The sequence below is a fragment of the Borostomias antarcticus genome, assembly GCF_949987555.1.
Source record: "Borostomias antarcticus genome assembly, contig: scaffold_101, whole genome shotgun sequence".
Taxonomy (NCBI): domain Eukaryota; kingdom Metazoa; phylum Chordata; class Actinopteri; order Stomiiformes; family Stomiidae; genus Borostomias; species Borostomias antarcticus.
Window position 1 is genome coordinate 237,501 of NW_028175757.1, and position 13,487 is coordinate 250,987.

Genomic DNA, 13,487 nt, shown 5'->3' on the forward strand with positions numbered 1-13,487 from the left:
CGAAGTAGGGGTTCAGGTTGATCGTATGGATAGGATTTACCACCTTTGTGATAACAAAAGTCACAGCCATAAAAACCATTGAACTGCTTGGTGTTACGAAGCAATGGACGGGCCATAGAATCAGAGCTACAAACAAGCACAAACACTTTGGATACATGACGGTTTCCATATACGTCTTGCCAGTCAACACCTTCGGTCTCTAATAATGAAGCTTCTTTGACAAATGGTGTTAATAATGTTAACATGGATGGTTTACTTGGCCCAAACCATAAAGCTGACATCAGAACATGCTCTTTCCTCACCTCTGGTTTGAGTTCAATAACTTGAAACTGAATGGGCCAAATACTGCTTTTGGAACTTTTGAACACTGGTGCGCCGTCACAATTCCAGATTAGTGTTAAATCATCTTTGCCAAGAACTCCACTGTCACAATTTTTGATACTCTTCTCCACACTGTATATCGGAGACAACCCCAGAGGTTCTAGTTTTTTCATTCAGACTGACACCGTGTTCTTGCAGGAGTTGCTTAATCTGTGCATAAAGGGGCAACACAATAAAATAGAAGCCATTCTTTAGGCTTGCATTGGCGTCAAAAACTGTGTTGCAAGAATCACATTGAGAGGGACAGTCTGCTCTGATACCAAGGTATTTTAGACAGTTTTGACAGTAAAAGTGAGCTTCAAATGTAGATGAACTTCCAAATTCTTTGTGGAAAAGGTAATGGGAAGATGGGACAAGACCTGGGAACATTATATTAAACATTTCCAGTAGGTGAGTAAGAGCTTCACCAGTTAAATTATGGCGCAACAGGTATGACATCAGCATCAGTATACTTTCCCCTCTTGAAACCGGTGCACCAGGATACAAGGGCTTGTCATTGGAATCTGCTCCATCTTCACGGGCCTGGAGAGAGGAGATATGTGAAAATGTGAGCAGCAGTAGACCGAAGCAGGAATATCATTCCTTCATACCCCAACTTTATAAGAATTGAATCCTCCTACAAAGCTGCAACCCCAAAAGAAGGGGGTACTGGAACACACAGGTCTTCATTTCAATCTCGTATTGGGTGCGGTAGGTCACCAACAGTTCAACATACTGCCTTTGTCAGGGTGAGACAGTATGTAGAAATGTTGGTGACCTAATGCACCCAATATAAGTTTGAAATGAAGTCCTGTGTGCTCCAGTACCTCCTCCTTTGATACTATACTAGTCCTCTCTGTTGAGCACTGGGCATCTGGGCAATAGTGTGTTACCAAATGCACTCAATTTACGTAATGGGCTTCTTTGCCGGAGCCATATGAACTATGGCTCTTATGCACTCAATTTATGTTATGGGGTTCTTTGCCTGAGCCATATGAACTATGGCTGTTTATATAGTACTTTTATCACTATAGCACTTTAATCGTTCTAGTGGTAGTCATGTTGTCTTGTGGAGTTCTGTTAAATTGCATGTCTTGTTTTAGCTGCAACTTTAATTTCCACATTGGTGATGAAGTAGCAGTGTATCGTACCATATCGTTTGGTCCACCCGTGTTGCGCTCCATGTCTTCACTCTCGATACGGTTATCAGCTTCACTCCTGGTAGCATTAGGCATGTTCCCTCTGGCATTTGAAATGTGTTCCTCGTTCTACAGGTGAACAAGGGGAAAAGATTTTAAAAAATCATTAAATGAGCATAAAAGAGTAAAAGCAATGCAGAAAATACCAATAAATGAGAATAAAATAGATTTCTTGGTCCATCTGTTGGTCAATCATTGTCAATCTGGCTCACAGGATGTAGGTGTATCATGCTGTGGGTCAATAGCTTCTTACCTGTATGAGCTGGGAGTCTATGAGCTGGGAGGAGCCCACGCTGGGGCCCTGGTTCATTTGGCTGTCGTACACCAAGGGCTGGCTGTCGTTCATGGGCTGGTAGTTGGAGCCCGACTGTGGCTTGACCATGTCCGAGGGCTGCATGCCTGGGAAGGCAGAGTAGGGTCCGTTCAGGGGGGCTCTGCTGGACAGCACTATGGGGCTGGGCTGGGACAGGTTGGGGTGCATGTACACCTGGGACCTGGAGGGAGAGGAGGACAGGAGACGAGGCCGGTGAGACCCGAGGTCGAGGTGGTACAAGCTGGTGGAGAATGGCATATGGTAAACAGGGTTAGTTTTCTTTTCTCCCTCAAGGGAGTGGGGGGGAGTGAGCTGGGTGTGGGGTAACTGACAGGGATAGCTGGGTGTGGGGTAACTGACAGGGATAGCTGGGTGTGGGGTAACTGACAGGGATAAGCTGGGTGTGGGGTAACTGACAGCAGTAAGCTGGATGTGGGGTACCTGACAGCAGTGAGCTGGGGGGGGGGGGGGGGTTTGCTTACTTTAAGGGGGTGATTGAGTTGAACCTCTCCTGGGACAGGGAGACGGGCAGGCCTCCGTGAAGCCCCAGCTGAGGCTGGGCCTGCAGAGACGTGTGCAGGGCGATGGGGATCTGCTGGGCAGCCGTCACCTGGGGGGATGGGGGGGTAGAGAGAGACAGAGAGGACTTGTTAATTTTTTATTTTTTTTTAAGGATAGACGTTTGACATGTATGTAAAGTGAAGAAAATCCACTTTGTGTAGTAATGTGTTCCTGTGTGTGTGTGTGTGTATGTGTACCTGCTGGTAGCTTTGCTGTTGGGTCAGGGTGCACTGTAAACCCGAACAAGTTAGCAAAACTCAAAAAGATTAAGGCAATCAATTGCCTCAATTTTTTTAAGTTGATAAACTTAAAAGTCAAATATTTTCAGAACTTAAAAGTTTGGATTACATGCTACTTGTACATTCTGATAACAGTTAAATTAAAGTGCTCAACTTTAGTCAACTCAAATATTTGCAGTTACTATGACTTACTGTTTTCAGTTAAGTCAACTCAAATATTTTCAGTTACTATGACTTACTGTTTTCAGTTAAGTCAACTCAAATATTTTCAGTTACTATGACTTACTGTTTTCAGTTAAGTCAACTCAAATATTTGCAGTTACTATGACTTACTGTTTTCAGTTAAGTCAACTCAAATATTTGCAGTTACTATGACTTACTGTTTTCAGTTAAGTCAACTCAAATATTTGCAGTTACTATGACTTACTGTTTTCAGTTAAGTCAACTCAAATATTTGCAGTTACTATGACTTACTATTTTCAGTAGGCGACCCAAATATGTGCAGTTACTATGACTCAAAGTTCAGTTTTCAATATATGGAAATATGTTAACAGAACTTAAAAATATAAGTACACAATCACATCATTTTCTATGTTTATTTAGTTTGTTTGTTGTTTGGAAAACCCCCCATTCCAGGGGTCCCCACTGTACAGTAGGTTTGGGCACGAGACATGCGCCATTGAAACAACAGTCTAGGCTAGTCAGTAGGCCTACACAGGGCTGAAACTTAACTTTTTGAATGTCTAATCATTACAGTAGGAGCACCATCAAATTATATGGATGATGATTAGCCTTACAACTCTGCTTTTTGCCCCCCGCAGGGAAAACCCCCCATTAGCCTTACAACTATGCTCTTCCTCAGGCAGTAAATGTGGCACTATTAGCCTTATAACTCTGCTTTGCCTTATAAAGTAAATGTGGCACTATTAGCCTGACAACTCTGCTTTGCCTCAGACAGTAAATGTGGCACTATTAGCCTTACAACTCTACTCTTCATCAGACAGTAAATGTGGCACTATTATCCTTACAACTATGCTCTTCATCAGACAGTAAATGTGGCACTATTAGCCTTACAACTATGCTCTTCATCAGACAGTAAACGTGGCACTATTAGCCTTACAACTATGCTCTTCATCAGACAGTAAACGTGGCACTATTAGCCTTACAACTATGCTCTTCATCAGACAGTAAATGTGACACTATTAGCCTTACAACTCTGCTTTGCCTCAGACAGTAAATGTGGCACTATTAGCCTTACAACTCTGCTTTGCCTAATAAAGTAAAAGTGACTATTAGCCTTACAATTTGTCATCCCCTGCAGAAAAAAATAAAAGAAAGAGAAAAAAAGAACAAGGGCACACTTGTCTTTCAGATGTGTTTCTACATGTGTATCATCAAGTCATTCTTGAGAGTCTGCATCCTGGGTGACAGTTTACCATCTTCTAGACCAAGTAAAATCTTCTGAACAAATTCAGAAGTGTTGGTCAGTGCTTTGGGATAGCTGAGGTGTAGTGCATAGATCAGTCCAAACATTACCAAAAAGGCATCACCAAATCTGGGGAGGCTGATCACGATCTCACTTTCAATGACGACAGAGATTTTCACAGGCTGGTAGTGGACTGGACTTGTGTCATTGTCACTGATGACAGTAAGGAGGGCCACTGCAACATCGTGAAGCTCTGGATCATCAGGCTCATCCTGAATGAATGAAAAAGACAATAATCACAAATTAATCCATGGTTTCTACAAATATGATTATTTTTACCTTTTTTTTGTTATTGTTGTTGACAAATCATTGCTCCTTATCATTTAAGTATTGAAGGTGCAGCGCAAAGCTAGGTGTATGGAGTTATGTTTGTAAGTTAAAGTTCTAATTTTAGTTAGAACTGTTTTTGAGTTGTGTTGAGAACAGACTACTTATCAGTTATTTTTATTTAGCCTTTAGTTAACCAGGTTAGTCCCATAGAGATCAAATGTACCTTTTACAATGGAGACCTGGGTCTCACTATAAGAGGTGAAAAACAGATCAGTGTTCAGCACATAGGAATCAACCGAGTTTTAAGTGAGAATTTAAGTGGCGGGAGATAGACTGACACTAAGCTTGAGAACACAGGCAGGAAAATGTTTGACTAAACTTATCGCTTTGAACAAAACACCAATCCAAGTCACACAAACTGTATGGATAGACTAACCAAGGGTAAGTCCTAAGGAGACTCACTGTGCAGGTTCTGAAAAAAACAGAGACTTCCTCACGCAGATACACAGGAAGGGCATGGAGAACAGTGGTACGTCTGGTGTGGATGTCATGGATTTCCTATTAAGATAAAAACAGGTTTACTGAACAAAGCTGATATTAAACAGGCCAAATCAGAGCATATGTCCACAAATAACCTGTACACATCTATAATGCAATCAGACTAGCAAACACAAAGTGGACTAATTGTAAAATTCAGAAGCTTATTTTAACCATTGAACCTGTCCAATGTTACAAAGGTTCAACTGATGACATGTATGATAATCTATTCACCTGTTCATCATGGATTTTTAAGATTTCAGCCAAAGCATCTGCTGTGTTCCCAGTTTTGGACGCCTTCTGTCTGAATAACGTCATCAGTCGAGGAAGATGGCGGTCAAGCTCAGCATAGAATCTGTTGGGCAGGTTCTGGTTCGTTATTAGCTGGAACTCTGCATACACCTACATTTAAAAACAGCAGAAGGACAATACATCAACGTCAATTAGTTCAACTTGGAGGATCTCTTACAATTATATAAAGTAGCAAATAACCACCAAATGAGTAAGAACCACTTTCACTTTAAACGACACACCCATATGTTAACACAGGAAAAAGAGAGCTGATCCATATTACCTCAGATTCTATTTTGAGAGCAGGCCAGAGGTCCATGAGCTCGTTCACTGGTGGGCAGGACTTCACTATGGTCTGTCGGCGCAGGGCAAATGTGGTCTGCATCATCTTTCTAATGAGGGGCATGTTCTTCTCCGTCTTCTTAGCTTCTTCGGCTATTGTCTGCCTCAACTGCTCAAGACTTGAGGGACCCTCTCCTTGGGGAAAGTTCGGTAGGAAGTTGACTTCTGCTCGCTTGGGTCTTTTAATGTTGGAATGTGAAGGTTCACCTTCAGGATTGCTTCTACTTCTTTTTCCAGCATTTACAGTAACCTCCTGACATCCAGCTCGTCTCAACTTGTTCCTGTAATTGCCCATCTTGAACTTGATGCTGTTCTTCCACCCATTCCAGCCAGTCTCAGATCCTGCTTCCTTCAAGCAGGGATGTTTGGCCACAAGAGCCTGAGAAGCCATATCTATCTCTTTATCACTTGGGTAAGCCTTGAAACTATATATTGTAGATGCAAGCTTTTCTAAAATGTCATGTTTTAGGTCTCTTGTCAACTTAAGGTGTCTGTTGTTGTTCTCAAATTCAGCATTACCGTCTCTAAGTTTCAGCTCAACATCAAATGCAAATGTGGGAACTGGAAAAGGACCTAGGGGCCATCTGCTTAGACGTTCTGGAGATGACACATCTGAAAGTATATCAGTCGATGCGAGGGAGCTGGAGTCTTGTGAAAGTGAGATGTGCACAACAGCTTTTTGTGGCAATTCCTCAATGTCAGTAAGGGAAGTCAGTTTTCCATCAAAGTCTGGATCTTCATAAAGCAAACTGAAGTCAAGGTCTAGTTCCAACTGTTCTTTTATCATCTTGATCAGTGCATCAACAGAGGATGGTCGGGAACTGAGTTTTAATTTTCTAGCCCGGTCTGTCTCAACAACACGCAGGATCATGGGTTGTGGGGACTCAGCTGCCATTGTGCTAATGAAAAAGAAATTAATAATGTTAAAGGGTTATTATTAACATATACAGATTATTAATTGCTCAATTACAGAGTGAATAAAGACAATAATTGATTAATAAAATAAGTATTCACCATTAGCTGGACTCAGTTCTGTTTCACTTGAATGAACCGCTTGGGAGTCAGCAGCAGCAAGCCATCTATCTTGTAGGCTGAAAGTGGGACTGTATCGTTGAGACCAGACTGCAGGTAGATCGACAGACTTGGTTGTGTGGTTGACAGCTCATAGGACCGAAGATGTTCTACATAACAGGAATCATAGTCACAACACAGAAAAGAAACAGTTTGATTCACAAGGTAGATCTGTTCTATTTTGCTAAATTTAGACAGTCCACCACTGACTCCGACAGACAGAAACATTCCACAGACATAGTCTGTGCCATCAATGGTCACCTTTGATGTCTGGTAGATTGTGTCACTAGTTGTTTGTCCTCTAATGTGTTCCTGAGCTACTGCTGGTAGAGCTGAAACCAGAACAGAGTCAACCCTGGATGCCTGGGTTTTTGGCCTGAAATATGATGGTGCAGCAAGATGATATGCCATCATGTGTTGGTGTCTGACTGCCATTGTCTTCAAAATATTTTTGACGTTTTGAGCATCATGCACCACTCTTTTGAAAAAGCGGTGCTTGGCCTCATACCGCATGGTCCAAACATGCAGCAGGGGCCCAAAGCACTTAACTAGAGCGGGATAGTGCTCCACATAGTGATGTTTAGGGCGGAGCCTAACTGCAGGGAAAACCTCTAGTAGTACCTGTCTATGATCACTGATTTTGCACTGAAAATAGTTTAAGGTTTCATCTGTAAATGATGGGCACAAAGCTAACTCTACCACCTCTTTTAGCTCCATCAAAACTGCCCATGTCGCATCACCCTCTGGTACTACATTGCCTACAAGCAATGGAAGCAGTCGGAGCAGAGTGGCATTTTCATGCCCATTGCCTCCTATTGTTCCTCGAGAAAGAGACGTTTTGGGAATTGGCTGAGGTCTATCCACTTTATCAGTGTGCTGATACGGGAATGATGCAATCTTTTGGTTCAAGTACTCTAAAGTGAAGTACTTCTGCCGGATCATCTCTTTAACACAAAGAGAAAGCTCCACTGGAACAATACCTTCCAGAAGATCATGTAGTATATCTGGAGGAAACCCTGTTATTGGATGGAAGTAAATCAGGGACTCGCGCAAGACACAGCCACCTTTAACACCAAAGTGGCTGCTTGAAGTGTCAGCTTCTTGAACAGTTTGTACATGCAGGTCATGGCTGGCTTTGGTTCTCTGAGAAAACTTTCCCTCTCTGACTTCAATTGTTTGAAACTGTTCAGTTGTGGCCATACAGAATCTGCAAACATAGCCTGCTCTAAATGACTCTACAAAGCCACCAAATCCATGAGCGGCCAGATTGTCAGCAGAAACACAAAAGATGGTGCCTTTGACATTCTGACCAACTCTTTCGATGAAGACACCATCTTGTTCCAAAGTATGGACATCACGCAGCAATGGGGCAAAAACAGCTGCATATCCATACTTATGGAGGTCTGTCACTTTTACCAGCATTGCTAGCTGTATAGTGTGTAATGCTGATCGGTATTTGGGTGGCACATTAGCGAGGACCCAATATACAGCGCAAAGTTTGTGAATTTTGCGTGATGTGCCAAGCGGATTGGCAATTTCAAGGTCATCAATATATAGCTGAAGTGGTAGGATGAGATCCCCTGTTGACAGTAACTCATTTTCAAGGAAATGAGAGCCATCAGAGCATGACACATATTGACCAGATGCAGTATTTGGTTCAGTAATCTTGTTAAGTATGTCTGTGTTTTTAAACAACTCTTGAATCATTGGAAGGATGGGAACATACATGCTTGTATGTCCAGGTTGCTCCAGCTGATATTCTACTGGCATTACACATGGAAAGTTGTGCTCAATAAAGGTTTTTCTGCGCTTGGATGAACACAATTCTGCACCTTTAGAGGTAGATGTAAACAGAACATTAGAATTCATGACAGCGCCAACAACTTCATCCAGTGTAGTTTCAGCAATATTATGACCATTTCGCTGCAATATGTCATTAACTGCCTCCTTGATCAACGGCTGAGATAAGGAGAAGATCTGATTCAAGTGGTCTACTATTTCTTGAATAGCTGTGTTTGAGACATGGAGGATAGCCTGCATCTTTAGGAATAAGGACGATATGTTCATTTTAAGTTGGTTTCTTAGATTGTCAGTGTCACATTGATCATCATCCCCCACCTCTGTGCTCTGGCCTGGACATTCTTCATTCAAATCACTAGTGACCTCAGAAATATTGGCTTGGAGATTCTGGGGATCTTCTCCGACAATGTCACTTTGAAAGTCTGATGCAAGACTTGCTTGGTGTGCTCTGCTTTTATGAGAATTGAATGAAGAGTACACATTTGTGCTATAGTTACAATCCGTATATGGGCATGCCACTGTTTCATGATTTTTTAAATGCCTTCTGAGATGACTGAAGCAAACGGATTCTGAAAAGGGTTGCCGAAATGTGCATAAAGGGCATTTAAATAACACATGCCTCTGACTCTGCTCTGTACTACTGCCAAGCTGTGCAGTATGATATCTTGACAAATGAGTACTCAGTGCATTAAGCGTCTGAAAGGTACACATGCAATCAGTATAGAGGCATGGAAGAGGGCTAACTCTAGAAAAGTGGCTGTGCTGCAATCTATAGTGTTTGAATAACAGTGTTCTGGAAGTGAAAGAAGTTACACACAACTTACACTGCCAGATCATATTGGACTAGCACACTTGCACATACCTTTATTCAGAACCTTGTGATCGGAGGCTATAGAAGAGCCTGTAAGAGACATAAGACATGTTATTTTAAAGCTATAATTTAAAATCCAAAGGTTAACTGTCACACCCTAAACCTAGCTACCTCATTTTAGGTGTAGGCACACTGCAGACTCCAGTTGATTCTTCCTTCATTACACCTGCTCTGGCTATAGAATTCTGGTTCATCATCTCATCACCATGCAGTATACCTAACCTGGTTTCCCACTTATCACTAGACTATCATTTGTACACTATTACAGTTGTGCTCATGGCTCTCTTTATTGAGTGTGTCCTGGTTGCTAAGATATATCAGTTTCACCCTCTGCCTGCCTACCTGACCAGCTCGGTCCTTCCCCTGCCACCTGCCTGCACCACCCTTGGGCCCTTATTAAAACCCCATTCACTGACATGTGTGTCCTGTCTCATGTGTTCTGCATTTGGGTTCCCTAGTTTTACCGTAAGAGTTAAAGGACCCGGCCACTGAATAGCAGGTTTAGCTCTAATGTCGCTTTGTCTTCAATGAAACGTGCTATTCAGCGGCCGGGCCCTTTAATAAAGGCCCACCACATAACAAAATCTTTAACATTGCAGAGAGGGTAGTAGAGCAATTTAGGAATAATAAGCATTTTCAACTACTCACCAAAGGAGTATTGCTAAGATTATAAGAGCTAGCACCAGGCTGCAGGTCCCAAGTATAATTGCTGGTGACAAGCTGTCTGTCTGCATGCTGCAGTCTAGACCTGTCAAACAAAATGCACATGTGAGGGAAGTGACAACATTGCACAATTTCAAGCATTTTATCTATAAACACCTTGGTTATGGTTAGGGTTAGAGATGGGGTTGGTGGTTGGTTAGGTTTTGAAAACATAATTTCCCAAAACACGATTCAGCGCAGTAAGAAGGTGAACCTGATCAAAATGACACTCCCAGACTCCACCTGCTGGACAAAACAAAACAACACCAGCACGGGGAAGTCTGAGAGTTCATACACACAGGACATCTGGGTCACGGCACCATTGTAAGTTAGTGGTCTACATTTCAGCAGCTGCAGCTTCTGCAGCTCCGAAGGTTTGCTACAATGCATTCCAATGGGGCAACTAGCCAATACGTCCACAAAAAAGTATTTTTTCACACTAATAGGCTCAGATTGTTAATTATCCGACAGCACTTTTAGTGGACATATTTTGACGTTGGCCAGTTGCTCGTTGGAATACATTGTAGCAAGCTTTCGGAGCTGCAGGCAGAACAATTTCAAATATAAGATCCCATCACTCAATTAGATAAAAGTAGATGGGAAAAAATAGGGTCCAGGTTGAAAAATACCGAAGTTCCCCTTTAATATTTAGTGGGGGAAAAAAGCTTCACACAAAACCGAATTTGTTCATCTAAAGCTAGATGCTAACGTTAGCTGGTCATTCCTGACTACATTATCAAGCCAGTCAAATAACGTTGCTAATGCTATCAAGCATACTTAACATTTATTTGTAAAGACCAGCAATCTGTTGGTATTCCGTTTTATAAGTGACCGGTTTATGGTAGTAGAAACGCCGTTTACTTGGACGAAATAGTCGTTGCATGCCCGTCCTAATGCAGACCTGCAAACTCCTGAGAGTGAAAAAGGTGACAAGGTCCAGAACCAAGTTATGGTAGGGGGGTCCGGGGGCATCCTCCCCCGGAAGACATTTTTAGTGATTTTAATATGCAAATGACGCTTTTTGGAGCGTTTTGAAACTAGAATTTCTGTGTGCGAGTACATACATGGCTCTTGCGAGGCGCATAGTATATCCATCCCAAATACAACCCCAAATACAATTATGTAGATATCCAGATTCACAGTCGAAACATTTTAATCAGAATTTCAATGTTTCTTTTTCCCTAAAAAGAGAGAACAAATATCTCATAAAAAGTTGATTATTTACTTAAGCAACCAAACAATTACTTTTTTACACATTATTCTCCCTGTTGCCTCTCAAAAAAGACAACCAACCTCCATTGCCTGAAATGCAGGAAAGAATGAGACAGGGAGACATGAGACTCTTTTAGGGATGCTCCAATCAGATTTTTTTGGGCCGATACCGATTATTTTCCTCAGGACCGGCCGATAGATACCAATTTATAAAAAAAACATACAAAAAATGACCCATATTATTGTATCGATATGATGACTGTCTTTGCTTGCATATTTTTAGATTAAGGTTGCCCATTATTATCACTTATTAACTGATGAATAGGCCCTCCAAATATTATTCTGTATATATCAGATTCAGTAGACTTCATACTTCAGTATACAGTATACCATTCGGACCAATGCCAAGTGAGTAAAAAAAAAAAAAGTTTTTTTTTGTTGTGTAATTGTTTTCCGTGACTTTTATTTTGGAATTCCTTGAAAGAACGCGAACGGACAAGTTTCGTTTCTGCTTGAGGGGCAACTAGTAGTGTCCTCTATCCTAATTTTAAACCGCAAAATATCCAAACTACAGCTGATCAGATATTTTGTTAACAAGTGATTAGCAGCAGCAGCTTTGGAGATATTTGGGCTGTATGAAAAAACGCTGTATGAGGAGATCCTGGGAGAAAACTCACAGTTGTAATGGATGTTGAACGCTGTTGACATGACGTTATTCAACTGGAGATCAAGCAACGTTACATCCAACAGGATCTGTAGGATTTCGTCTGCTGTGATTAGTCACTATTTCACGTTCTGAATAGAATTGACCCACCACAACTCTATAACATTTAGCTTGTAGCATCCAAGTTTGTACTTATATCTATGCCAAGCTAATCAGTATTATCCAAGCCTGAACATCAAACGCAGTCATTCTCCCCTCACCCCCCCCCCCCTTTTTGGAAAACTCCCCGGACGTGCACGATTCATGTGAATGACCCAATTGACAAAAAAAACGGCGATTGTAGCCGAAAGGCGACTAGTTTGCAGGAATGTAATGACTGAAAGTTCCATTCGGTGTGCGGTCGGAAACCCAGGCAAAGCCAGCTGGCTAAATAATGACTGGCTAGCTAACTATTCCCTTACACATGTTGCACGCCGTTCTAACATTGAAGAAATCCAATAGGACTGTTTTGGGTTTCGGTTTGGTTTATATAGCGAGCAGTAACCAGAGTTAGCTCTCAAAAACAACTTATTTTCGCATCACCAACCATTTGAATAGTGCAACGTTAACGTTACCCAGAAAAGGTGTCTACAGCAGCCGAGCAGCAGTCTCCTTCCTAGCTCCTGGTTTCCTCTCCCGTAACGTTCTGGGTTTGGTCTCGAGCTGGTTTAGTCAGCTCAACAGCATTCATTTTCCTGTAAATATTAATATAACATGAACCAGCTAACGTTACAGCAATTTAACCAAGAGAAGTTTGCACCGTCCTCCTCGCCACAAGTCGTGTGTGTGCACTTAACGTTAGCTAGCTATGCTAGCTACACCATCATGTGCACTCGCTACAGTAACATGCTACTAGCTAGACTAAAGGTAGCTAGATAACAACTGAGCGAAATTATGTTTTTTAGTCAGGTAGATTAAATTAGCAGAAATAACCAACTATAATTGGTATCATGTGTGATGCATCTAGCTATAGTTACTGAAAGTAACATTAACCTACATACCATAACCATGCAGCTTGCACAAAAGACCGAGCGCATGTTCGGGGCTTGGGCAAGCTAACTATCTATTGCACTACAGTAACTAGGCTATCTAAAAATTATTTTAGCCAGAAAGATTAAATGACCACAGATAATCACAAATTATAATTGATGTGTAATGCAGGCTATATAGGCCTAATAGTTATTTGGACATGAATACTGTGGATACTCACTGTGGATAAAAGACCAAATGCGACGGTTGAATGGACAAAATACCGCCAGTTGTCTTGGAGACGGCAAGTCCTATCCCACAATTCTGTGCAGTCACGGACAGCGTCAAAATATAAATCCATTTATTATACATTTTTTAAAGCCATTATTTCCCTGCGGTATCAGCTAACAGATGGAGATGAGAGCAAAGATAAAATATGCTACCAAATATCAAAGTTCTTCCTTCATATAGGCCTATTGTTTTTCTAGAATCTTCTTTGTAGCCTACAATCTAGAATTGCATAGGCCTAGTCTCCTCATCCTGACAGTGGTCACATAAACA